This window comes from Gorilla gorilla, chromosome 8 (assembly GCF_029281585.2).
Source record: "Gorilla gorilla gorilla isolate KB3781 chromosome 8, NHGRI_mGorGor1-v2.1_pri, whole genome shotgun sequence".
Taxonomy (NCBI): Eukaryota; Metazoa; Chordata; class Mammalia; order Primates; family Hominidae; genus Gorilla; species Gorilla gorilla.
Window position 1 is genome coordinate 106414497 of NC_073232.2, and position 13614 is coordinate 106428110.

Here is a 13614-nt window from a genome sequence, read left to right on the forward strand (position 1 = left end):
TATTATCTCCCACTCAGGGATCCTGTGTACTGACTTATACCAGGGTGTGTGTGTGTCTCTGTGTGTGTGTGTGCATACATAGAGTATAACACTAAATCTTAGATTTGAATGGAGGTTCATTTGACTACAGAATTGATCATTTTCCCACATACCTGCTGCCCCCTTGCCCTAGAGACCTCCAGTGATTTTGAGGATGTCTGTGGAAATGATATCCTTCCATTCTTTGATATAGACACCTATGAGGGTAGTGGGAGTCTTCCCACTGATGGTTACATGTTCATAACACAGTCAATCAAACGGGAAAAGAAGCAGCTCCTGTTAGCTGATGGGCCAAGTAAAACACATTTCACTCTGCAAAAGAAGCCATTGATTGGACACAGGCAGAGAAGTGGTCAAATCAATGGTAACTAGAGAAGAGGGGCTGGAAGAGTGTCTGGGCAGAAGCAATCATATGTGCAAAGGCCCAGTGGCAGCAGGGAGTATGCCAAGTTTGAAGTCTGGGCGGAGAGTGGTGAGCTGGAGGGTTTCTTATGCCAATAAAGTCTGGAGAAGTCGGAATAACAAGCACTAACAGGTATTGGGCACTCACTGTGAGCTGGGCACTGTGACAAGTGTTTTTAAAGTGTTACCTAATTTAAGCCTCATATTTTTGCCTATGAAAAATAGAGAGAGGCAAAACAGAGAGAGGCAAAACAAACTGCCAGATAACATGGGCTCTTGTTAAGGGCTGTAGAAGCAATGGGAAGCCATCAGAGGGTTTTAAGCAGAAGTAGTGACACAATAAGACTTACATTTCAAAAGGATGATTCTCATCAAAATAAAGTAGGGATGCCCCCATGGGCACCACCCCTTCCAGCCCTCATTGTACCCCAAATTAAAATATTTACATTTGAAATGGTCATGGATATTGAACTTGAAAATAAATGACTATTCTGAAATAAAGACTGAGATGGTGTTAGTTGAATGCTCTTTAATTGTTTCGAGGAGTTGGGAAAAGGAATAATGGCTACTAACCCCGCTCTCTCTACTTCCTGGGAACTGTATTTCAAGACGTTGGACTTAGAAGGAAGCTTGTGGTGTAGACTACAAAGGGGAATTAAAAACCTGTTCCCTCCAGGCCCAGGTGGACTGTTAATGCTCCCCCTACCCCATGCCATACTCACTGATGACTATGAGTCGTAGCAGTGTTTTACTTATACTGCAGGAACACAAATTCCTTCTTCATGGGCCAAATCCAAGCCACATGTGTTTTTCTTTGACCGTTGCAGTACTTTAAAAATTGGGAATCTTGCATTAAAATGTTCTGGCTTCTCTGGCAACCCTGGGCCACTATTCTCCCTTGGCCCGTGGGCTGACAGTGATCCATACTAACCCCCACAAGATGAGACACACCAGCTCTTTACCACACACCTGGCCCCACCTCCAGGTGGTGTCCTGTTCAGCTCTAGCCTCATTTCCTTTACCTGCTTGGTCCTGCAGGCATCTCCATTTTGGACCCTGGAGTTGTATTCTGAGATTCACACAAGCTTTGGGGCACTTCAGTTCAAGGATTTAGGAGGCTGAACTGGGAGTTGGGACAAAAAGGAGAAGGGCTGTAAACACAGACAGGTCATCTGTGAACAACCTTCTGGTTGGGTTCTTCCTGGGAGATACAGGAAGCGTTCCAAGCAGGGAAAGCAAGTGAGATAGTGCCAGGGTAAGAATGTGTGCAGCAACTGTGAGACAATGAAGAAATGATGCAGTGGACATAGTGAGAGGTAAGGTCCATTTGGTAGCTGTGGTTACAGTTTGGAGAATGAGGTGAAAATTTGAACCTAAAGCATTAGAGAGCCATTGCAGACCCTTAAGCAGGTTGAATTTTGAATAGTGGCACATTAGGACCAGTAGCCTGGAGGCACCCTCTATAGGAAGGAGAGTGGCACTTACAAACCTGAATGCTTTTCCCTGGATTAGGAATTGGGTGCACTGAAAATAGAGGGCCAGAAGCCAGCATGGGCCCACTTAGTTTTCATTGGCATGAGACACTGGTTACAGTAAAAGGACTAGTCTTGAAAATTTAGCATCACCGGGAGAAAAATGAAATGCAATAAAAATTAGAGTCAGTTAAGAATGGAGGAATTTTTACTATGACACAGCACCATTGTAAAAAATCTCCCGCCTCGTGCCAAGGGGTCCGTGCTGCTAAACTCCTCCCCTGAGTCAGTGCATTTGAGTGCTCTCAGTGCAGTCGGCACAGCCAGAGCAGCTGGGAGCAAGGCCTTCTCCAGGCTTACATAAAGCATAGGTCTTGACCAAATGTGGAAAACCTTTAGGGACATGAAAACCATTAGGGATCCGTAGCCCTGACTTGAACCAAGCAGAATAAACAAACCCCTGCCCAAATTGGAACTCACTGGACGCCTTTCAGAGTTATCCAAGGGGAAATTCTGGAGGCCTCAAGGGTCTTCGAGTGGGTTAATGTCTTCTTTCAGCTGCCTAGCTCAAGATGGGGCTTTATCTGTGCTTTCCTTTGTTCTTTTCTCAAATGTCTTAATGCCTCAGTGGCAAATCCACAAATGGATTGTGTTTTGAACCTGTAATGTGTACCATACTATATTTTCCCTGCTAATGGTATAGTAAAGCCCGTTAGACCTTTTGTTACAAAAGATTCAGGAACTAGGCTGGAAAGGTTCCAGGTAGCATTCACATTTTCCATGGACAGGGTCTTGGTAAGTTCCCAACCTTATTTCTATTTTCAATATCCTTTGTCACTCTTTCCAGCCTCACGATCTAGTTTTCTACATGCATAATGTAGAGAAACGCTGTGTCTCTCTCCCCCAACAGTTAAGTGACATCATTTTCACTCTTTTAATCCCAGTTTTTTTTTCAAGTTGAGGAGGCAGGGCCGGGCATGGTGGCTTATGCCTGTAATACCAGCACTTTGGGAGGCCGAGGCACGCAGATCACCTGAGGTCAGGAGTGCGAGACTAGCCTAGCCAACATGGGGAAACTCTGTCTCTACTAAAGCTACAAAAATCAGCCAGGTATGGTGGCAGGCGCCTGTAATCCCAGCTACTCGGGAGGCTGAGGCAGGAGAATCATTTGAACCCAGGAGGTGGAGGTTGCAGTGAGCCAAGATGGCGCCACTGCACTCCAGCCTAGGCAACAGAGGGAGACCTTGCCTTGAAAGGAAGAAAGAAAGAGAGAAAGAGAGAGAGAGAGAAAGAGAGAGAGAGAGAAAGAGAGAGAGAGAGAAAGAGAGAGGAGAGAAAGGAAGAAAGAAAGAAAGAAGGGGAGGCAGATTAGAGAATTATGAATGTTCATTCATCCAATAAATAGTCAATTGAGTGCCTGCCGTGGACTAGATGCTATGCTAGGCACTATATTGTGACAGCGGAGGGGGCTGGATTGAAGAAGAATGAAACAATACCCTAGTTCCCTGATATTCACAATCTGTTAAAGATGGAGATGGGCATAGAGATGGGAAACCAAAGCACAGAGCAGCTAAGAACCAAGCCCTAGATGGTCACAAATCCATAGCTCACAGAAGTGTGATCTGAACTATCATGGAGCTCTTACCCTGCCTCTAGTCTACCTGTAGGAAATATAATAGAATGTAGCACAATATAGGAAACATTTGCAGAATGCCTGCCACCCCTGTTCTAGCTAGGGATGAAAACAATGAAATAAAGCACTGTTCTTAATTCTAGGAGTTGATTTAGATTAACAAAGAGACAGACGTGAACCAGTGGTTACATTGCAGCATGATACACAAAAGGCAAAAATTGGTGATTAAGAATGTGGAGTTTGATGACAGATAGACCTAAGTCCCAGATCAACCATATAGAAACTGCATGATCTGGGGCAAGTTACTTAACTCTTCTCTTCTAAGTTTCATCATCTTACCTGTAAAATAGGACAATGCAGACACTTGCCTCAGGTCATTATAATGGGTTAAAAAGTAAATTAATGAATATAAAGTGATTAGAACACTGTCCAAAAAAAGTGGAGATGGAGCGAAGAAGGCATTCAGAAATGGCAAGAACAAAGGCTTAGCTGCAGGATATGTCTCAGAATGGGGGCTGGAGGGGTCATGTTTGGCAGGAGCGGGGAACATACAGGGGGCCTTGAGAAATGGAGCTGGAATGGATGTCCTGGTTTGCAGGTACGTTGGGCCCTAGGTCAGGGCAAATCTTGGGAGGATAGGGATCCAGGACAGCAGCCACTCCCAGCTCTTGCTTTCAAGGTTCATTTCTTCCATTCACACCTGGCCCTTATCACTCTTCCAAGGTGTATCGGCCACAATCAGTTCTCACCTGCCCTGGAAGTTCTCTCTGGTCTTCCTCCCTAGTTCAGTTGGATCATGCACGGGCAAATAAATCCTTTTTCTCCTTCTCTAGCTCAACCATGAGAAAGTTGGAATTTTTTAATGCAAAATTTTCCTTTCCCAGAAAAAGAGAGAAAGGATGGAAGGAAGAGAGGGTAGAAAAAGGGACTATAGGAAGTGGAAGGAAAGGGAAAAGGAAGGAAAGGATATACAGACACACAGAAACACAGAAACAGATATGTTCAGCAAAGCGTAGACATCATACCTCATTTATCAAAAGTGGGTCACAGATCAGCCTTGCCAATGGATTCCACTTGTAGGACCTCCAGTGCTTATTCTCTTCCTTGCTTCTGCCTTGAATGTCTGGACTTGGAGAGATTAAACTAGTTGTCTGAGAAGAGTTGGCTGCCATGGCTATTCCAGAACTTTCTCACCTCTCACACAGCACCCCGAATCTTTAATCCCCTTGGCCCTGTTCATTCCACTCTACCTTGACACTGGTTACAGTAAAAGGACTAGTCTTGAAGATTTAGCATCACTGGGAGAAAAATGAAATGTAATGAAAATTAGAGTCAGTTAAGAATGGAGGCATTTTTACTATGACACAGCACCATTGTAAGAAATCTACCCCCGTGTGCCAAGGGGTTCCATGCTGCTAAACTCCTCAGTCAGTGCATTTGAGCGCTCTTGGCACAGTTGGCATAGCCAGAGCAGCCCAGAAGGTGGCTTCAAAAGCTTGGTGTGGTCAGTTCACAGAGGCTACTTGAATCAGTCTTTGAGCCTTGACTGATCTGAGCCAATCAAGTTCACAGAAAACTGACTTCTAACCCAAATGCCACTTCTCAATTTCTGAGAGCTACATGCATCTCAGTTGCTGCAAATAATAAAAACAACAGCAATAATAACTGCCTTTTATTGAATCAGGCACTACATGTCATAAACTGTTCTAAGTGCTTTACCAACATCAACCCTCTTGCAACTAAAAGTGTGGTCCCAGAACCATCAGAATCTCAAGGCTCACCTGAGACTTCGGGTCAGAAACTGCATTTTTTTTAAATAAAATTCCCAGATAAAAACCTGGGTTCTAGTTCTGGCTATACAACCTTAATCTTTTCTCCTCTGCCTTCTGTCTTTGAGTCTCTTGGTCTCACTCAGTTTCAAGGTCAACTTTAAAATCTCCCAATTCCCTTCCATCGAGAAAATGTTTGATTCTCTTTGGCGCCCAGAGTCCATATTCAACAATGATAAAACCCACTCAGATTGACCAGAAGGAAGTTCTGGTTGATGATTCTTCCTTCAGAGACAGCAGGGGCTGGGCAGTCGGGTCCCTTCAGGTGAAGGGATTACAGAGTAATTAGATACGATTCACCAGCTGTCTCAAAGTAGTATCTTCTTGTATTTTTTATATTTATATCTGTAACTGTAGACAAAAAGGAAATTGCCCTGAAAGAAATAACTGGGCAGTAAGTAATTAGGACTCCAATGGAGTGAATGAGCCATGTGTCTTATGTGTATAAATGACCTATTTACCCATGTTGCTAACTTTCATGTGCTTATAAACAAGTAGATGTTAACACACTCCCGATGTATATGACAACCTCCGTGGAGGTCATATGGAAACACGCGGGCCTTCCTCTACGGCCCCGCTGCTGTGCTGAGTGTTGTATGCATGTCTTCTGTACTTCTCAAAACAACCTGGCAAGGTAGAATTATAATCCTCATTTCAAAGATGGGAAAACTGAGACTTAGAGGCTAAGTTGATGCCCCTACAAATTTCAATTATTTAAGAAGGAGACTAAGGAGAGAGAAGATAGCTGGTGACTTCAGACCCTTTGTTGTTCTGAACCCCAAACTTTCCTGCCTCAGTCTATAAGCCCAAGGCCCTGTGGTTAGGCTTAGTAGGTTCCCTTATTTTAGCAGGCTGTTTGAAGAAGATGTAGTGATCCCAATCCACTTCCACTCAGAGGCACACCAAAGTATTTGTTCCAGCCACATAGGATACTTTACCTGTGAGGAGTTTAGGGAAATTCATTTCTGCTATCTTATCTGTGAAGAGTTTAGGGAAATTGATATTCTGCTGTATCATCTATCTTCTATGGTGTTTTGCAGTCCTTCTAGCTGGGAGTTCACAGGAGGTTGACCAGATGGCCTGCTGTTCTGAGTGATTAATTAAAGGGTTAAGCATCTAGGGAGTATCTAAGCAAGGATTTGAACTTGAGTACATCCCACTTCAGAGCCCATGCCTCTGAGCACTCTCCTTTATAATATATGGAGCCCTGGGGAGGCCTCTGGTTGGAGGAAGCATCTGCAGTGAGTGAAGGTGCCCAGGACTCTCAGGCCTGCAGCCCTGATTTGCACAGTGAGAGCTGGCAGCAGTCTAGTGGGCATGGGGGTTCAGAGATACCAGGTTCTGGCAGTCTGAGCTGTCCATGGTCAGCTGTGGGGGCCAACACCTCCTTTGTCTGTACTGCTCAGTCTCTCCAGAGAGAGGCCAGCAGCTGTTCTTCCATGTCCTGTTTTATACCAAATCAGAAAGAAACTGACCTCAGGAAGGAAAATTGAGGTCTCCCCCAGACCTGTATAACTCATGTGCATTTTCTTTACATGTCTCATTGGGCTGGCCTCCATCCTCCCACCTCCCACTGCCATCATGGAAATCATCTCTCACAAGGCCAAATAGCGCATCTAATCCTCTAGACTTTGGCCTGTAATGGGTTCCATAAGGACTCCCCTTGGTCTTTCACAGCATAGGACAATCAGGAGCTTGTTGCAAATATTCACTTGGGTGGAAGTCAAGGGAAAGCAATGAGAATATACATGAAGGGACCAGTTCTCAAGATAACTGGTGGGCAAATGGACGCAAACTTAGCCCAAGACATGAAAGAATAACAAATACCTCCAAGATTTTGGTCCTGGGGAAATGAAGGTCGTGCTATAAAAAGAACGTGAAAAGTTAGATCCAGTTTGGATATCTTGACTTTGAGATGCTGGGACATTCAAGTGACTGCCAACAGAAGCATTAGGATTTTATCGGGGTGAGAGGTCAAAACCAGAGTCACACATTTATAAGCCATCTGCTTAACTGCGATGGTTACAGCTTGAGGTGAGCTTTCTTAGGATGAGAGAGAGGTGTGCAAAGGACTGAGAACTGTAAGTTCAGGCTGAAAGGCTGCAAGGGGGCCAGAAATGAGCACCATGGCTGGAGAGTTAAGAAGAAAGCCACAGTAAGGTAGTGTCCTGAGCCAAGACTCAAAGAAGGTCCTTGGGGTTGGGCTTAAAGTTGTAGTTTCCCAAGCCCCCTCCACAAAACAACTCTATGGTGATTTTAATGCACCCAGTGATAATATCCCAAAATGAATCACTAGACACTTTGGCATAGTCATTTTTTTCCTATTAGAAGTGGGTTTGACTGGCTAGCCATATAAAGAAGAATGGAACTGGACCCCCTACCTCTCACCATATACAAAAATTAACTCAAGATGGATTAAAGACTTAAATGTAGGACCTCAAACTATAAAAGTCCTAGAAGAAAACCTAGGGAAAACTCTCTGGATGTTGGCCTAGGCAAAAAATTTATGACTAAGTCCTCAAAAGCAAATGCAACAGAAACAAAAATAGACAAATAGGACTTAATTAAACTAAAGAGCTCCTGGACAGCAGAAGTGGGTTTGACTTTGTCAATAAAGATTTTCTACTTAAATCGTCAAACGTAGCTTAAAAAATTATTAACTGCATAGTTAAGTATAAAACAGTTCCTATATGACCTTGTTTATTGCTAGATTAGATACATCGCATAGATGGAATCCACATAGTAAGTATACAATGAGTACTAAATGTGTAATAGCATTTGGTCAACAAGTGGAACGCTGCAAATCTATGACCTTCTAGGTTTTGGTCCCATTTCAGTTGAAAAGGGAAAATGAACAATTATGAGTTCCCTCATAAATTAAACTCTGGTACCCAAACTACAACAAATGGTTAAAAGCCTGGGCTTTCGAGTCACCTCCATGTGATTCAGAATTCTGTCCTCATTAGTTAACTACCTGTGAATATTTGGACAAGTTACTTAACATCTCTGAGTTTCCTCATCTATAAAATGGAATACTAATTGTACGTCAGCCACGGAGTTGCTGATAGAACTTAATAAGATACCTAAATAAAATTTTTCAAGTAATATGCTTAGATAGCTAAGCAGCACATTCTGTAAATGTTAGCAAGTGATTTTATCAGTATCATTATTACTGCTTCCTTTTATAGGGGAAAAAATTCCAAGTCCATATGTGTTTTTCTCATTAACTTAAGTGACTTTGCCTACCCAAAGTCTGGTACAGGTTATTTCTGCAACAGTATGTTCAAAATCAGAAATATCATGCACTGGTTTTAAGTCATAGAGCTATTTTAATTGATACTCATATCATCAAAGGTTGAAAATGTGATGATAATAACAAACAACAATAAAAGGTGCATGTTCAACATTACTTTCAAAATATATATAGATTTTCTTTCTTTAAAACAAACATAATTTTTAAAAATATCAGATTGTTTATGATATGAAGTCATGGTTACAGTCACATTGCAGTTTACCATCTGTTCTTGTCCAAAATACAGGTCCAAGTTAGAGCCAGAATTGCAAAACGACAGTAAATGTCTGTTGGTCTCATACAAAGCTCTTCTCAGTTAGACCATACTTAAACATGTAATATATTCATATAAAAATGAATGTAGAGTTAAACATGAAAATCAATCAATGCAATATATCATATTAATAGAACAATAGACGAAAACCACATGGGCATCTCAATAGACATAGAAAAAGGATTTCACAAAATCCAACATCTTTTTATGAAAGAAACACTCAACAAAATAGGAATAGAAAGGAACTTCCCCAACCTGATAAAGTGTATCTATGCAAAACCCACAGCTGACATCACACATGCTGATGAAAGACTAAAAACTTTCCGCCTAAGATCAAGAACCAAAAAAGATGTACTGTCAGTTCTAGCCAGGGCAGTTAGGCAACAAAAATAAATAAAAGGCATCCAGATAGGAAAAGAAGAAGTAAGACTATTTCTATTATCAGATGATCTACTCAAAGATAGACAATCCTAAGGAATCCACTAAAACACTATTAGAATTAATAAATGAGTTCAGCGAGGTTGCAGTGTACAAGATCTGTTGTATTTCTACAAACCAGCCATTAACAATCCAAAAATGAAATCAAGAAAAAAATCCATTTATAGTAGTATGAAAACGAAGCAAATACTTAGGAATAAATTTAACAAAAAAAGTGCAAGGCTTATATATTGAAAACTGCAAGATACTGTTGAAAGAAATTGTTAAAGACCTAAACGAATGGAAAGACATCCTGTATTCATGAAATGGAAGATTTAGCATTGTTCAAATGGCAATATCTTTGCAAAGCAATCTGTAGATTAAGTACAATCTCTATAGAATTCAACCTGTCTTTTTTGCAGAAATGAATAGGGAACCCAGAATAGCCAAAATAATTTTTTTAAAGATTTCTCATTTCAAAACTTACTACAGAGCTATAGTAACCAAAATGTTGTGATACAGGCATAAAGACAGTCATAAAGACCAATGGAATAGAACACAGAGCCCAGAAATAAACCCTAACATATATGGTCAAATAATTTTCAACAAAGATGCCAAAACCATTCAATGGGGAAGGAACAAGCCTTCCAGTAAATGGTGCTGGGGAAACTGGATATCCATATGCCAAACAATGAAGTTGGACCCTTACCTTCCACCATGTATAAAAGTTAACTCAAAATGAATCAAAGACCTACACAGAAGACCTAGAACTATAAAACTCGTAGAAAATATAGAGGAAAAGCTTCACGACATTGGGTCTGGCAATGATTTCTTGGATATATACCAAAGGTACAGGTAACAAACAAAAAAATAGATAAATTGGAATTAAAAACTTTTCTGCATCAAAGGACACTATCAACAGAGTGAAAAGGCAACCTACAGAATGGGAGAAAATATTTGTAAATCAAATATATAATAAGAGATTAATAGCCAGAATATATAGAGAACTAAAATTCAACAACAGAGAACCCAACAACACAATTCAAAAATGGGCAAAGGACTTGAATCGATGTTTCTCTAAAGAAAATGTACAAATGGCCAATAAGCATGTGAAAAGATGCACATCATTAGTCGTTAGGAATATTAACATCAAAACCATAAAGTACAGGATGGGCATGGTGACTCACGCCTGTAATCTCAACACTTTAGGAGGCCAAGGTGGGAGGATTGCTTGAGGCCAGGAGTTCAAGCCCAGCCTACTCAACATGGCAAGACCCCTGTCTCTATTTTAAATATATATATATATATTTAAAACTATAAGGTACCACTTCACCCACTAGGATAGATAATTGGGGGGAAAAAAAAAGTAAGAAAAAAAACTAGTGTTGACAAGGATGTGGGGAAATTGAAGCCCTAAGCATTGCTGGTGGGAACTTAAATTGGTACAACCCCTGTAAGAAACAATTGGAATGTCCTCCAAATGCTAAACATAGGAGTTACCATATGATCCAACAATCTACTGCTAGTTATATGCCCAAGAGAAGTGAAAACATACATTCACACAAAAATTTTATCCAAATGCTCATAACAACATTGGTCATAACAGCCAAAAAATGTAAACAAACCAAATGTCCATCAACTGATGAATAAACAAAATGTGGTATATACATACAATGGAATATTATTCAGTTATTAAAAAGAAATGAAATATTTATACATATTACAACATTGATAAACCTTGAAATCATTATGCTAAGTGAAAGAAGCCAGACACAAAAGGCCACATATTCTATGATCCCATTATATGAAATGTCCAGCATGGGCAAATCCTTAGGGACAGAAGGTAGACTAGTAGTTGTCAGGGCCTGGGTGAGAGGGACTGGGGGAGTGGAGTGATGGCCAACATATACAGGGTTACATGTTTTAGGAGGTGATGTACATGTTCTGAAATTGATTATGGTGATAGTTACACAACTCTGAATATACTAAAAACCACTGAATTGTACACTTTATTTTTTTTTGTTCTTGTTTTTTAAAAAATACAGAATGCTTCACAAATGTATATGTCATCCTTGCGCAGGGGCCATGCTAATCTTCTTTGTATCATTCCAATTTTAGTATATATGCTGCTGAAGTGAGCACAAATTATATATTTTAAACTGTACACTTTAGAAAGTTAAAAAAAAAAAGAGAGAGAGAGAGAGAGAGACAGGGTCTCACTCTGTTGCCCAGGCTGGAGTGCGGTGGCGCAATCATAGCTCACTGCAGTCTCAAACTCCTGGGCTCAGGTGCCCCTCCCACCTCAGCCTCTCAAAGTGCTGGAATTATAGATGTGAGCTACTGTGCCCAGCCTAGAAAATAAATGTTACGGTATGTGAATTATATCTCAGTTTAAAAAAAGAATGGACATAAATAGCTTAGCAATGTTTTAGCATGAAAGAATTTAACTCTGAGAATGTTCTGACATCTTGATGGGGTGTGATAATAATGCCACAGTGGAAGGGATGTGAATATTAACAGAAAAAAAAACTGTTTCCTCTACACTCACAACACTTCTGACACCAAATGTGTGGGGTTTTCCATACCAAGAATGTATTCTCCGTCTCTCCTGACACCAACTGGGTGTCTTATAACACAATTCTGACATTTTCCACCTGGAGCTAGCATCAGACACCACGGGTTAAGTAGGGGCTCAGTGCCACAGGATTGCTCCCACTTCAGACACCAATCACAAGTCCTGGGCCTTTGGTATTTCTGACCAAATTGGCTACAAACTGGGGGTCTTCATGACTGTCTTCTGAGGTTCGATCATTTGCACTAATGGGCTCACAGAACTCAGGGAAACACTTTACTTACTTTACCAGTTTATGATAAAGGATGCAAATGAACAGCCAGATGAAGAGGTGCATAGAGCAACGTGTGGGGAAGGAAGTGTGGAGGTTCCATACCCTCTCTGGGTGACCACCTTCCCAGCACCTCCTTGTGTTCATTCACCCAGAAGCTCTGTGTACCCCATAGTTGAGGAATTTTTATTGAGGCTTCATCACCTCAGCATGATTAATTTAGTCAGTCTTCAGTTCCTTTCCCCTCCCCAGAGGATGGTGGGTGGGGCTTAAACTTCCAAGCTTGTAATCATGCCTTGGTTTTTCTGGTGCCCAGCCCTCGTCTTGAAGCTATCCAGGAACCCACCAAAAGTTACCTCATTAGAACAAAAGACACTCCTATCACTAGGAAACTCCAAGAGATTTAGGACCATATATTAGAAAACAACATGCTCCTAGAGTTTTAGGAGCCCTATGTCAGGAACTGGGAGCAGAGACCAAATATATATATTTTTTATTATGTCACACATATTCTTTTCATAGAGAGAAGAGCTGACGAGTTAAGAACAGCCTTTTTTTGGTGTTTTTTGGGGGGCGAGGTCTTTTTTAAATTGGGGGATTCATTAGTACAGTGTGTGGCAAGATGATACAGACATTTTATATGAGTAAGTGAGGTATCACTTGGGATCTTAAAAAATATTTTCTTTTTATTATGGTGGGCACCACACCAAGGGTGCAAGTTGCAGGTTATAAAAACAAAGCAAAAGTTTCCATAGCCTGAAATGGTTGGAAATATGACTGAGTCTCCTCGTCGAGCTTCTAAGATGAAAGGCCCCAGAATTCCCTCTTCCTCTTGCAAATGTTGAATTAATGATGATAATAAGATGGCTGACTATTGAGGGCTGAATATGTAGTAAACATTACATGCTTTTTCTTGTTTTAATTTCCCCATCATCACTGTGACATACCCATAGTTGTTTAGAACATACCCAAGGTCATGAAGCAAGTCAACAACTGAGCTGGGCTGCGATCACACATACATGTGAGTCCCAAGATCCCACTCTACTTCTACTCTGGGGGAGCTGCCCCCAGGAGCTTACAGCACCTGAGATCCTAACCACACCAGTAAGGGAGGCAGTAGAGTATGGAGGCAGTGCCCTGGACTGGGAGTCAAGGTCCCTGAGTTCTGGTCCACCTTTGCCACTAATCAGCTCTGTGACCTTGGGCAAGAGGCTTGGACAAGAAGCTCAGAGGCATGGTTTTCTGATGTGCAAAGTGTGGAAAATTCATCCCAGCTATCCCTGTAGTTCCTTCCAACTTAGGCATTCAGCCCAAGTCCTGCCTCATTCACCGTCTGATTTGTACATTGAGACTAAAAGGAAGAAAACCTTCGAGTCAGTGTAGGCTGGTGATTTCAAGATGCTGGACTTTGGT

The 13614-nt window shown here is 41.4% G+C and overlaps 1 protein-coding gene and 1 non-coding gene across 6 annotated transcripts in view; one reads left to right on the top strand and one right to left on the bottom strand.

Annotated features, from left to right (window-relative positions):
• Positions 1–13614, top strand: part of PLCE1 (phospholipase C epsilon 1) — a 334371-nt gene that overhangs the window by 146322 nt on the left and 174435 nt on the right. The window lies entirely within an intron of this gene.
• Positions 11394–11500, bottom strand: LOC115936175 (U6 spliceosomal RNA). The gene has a single exon (XR_004071736.1). It is a non-coding gene; the product is annotated as a U6 spliceosomal RNA (small nuclear RNA).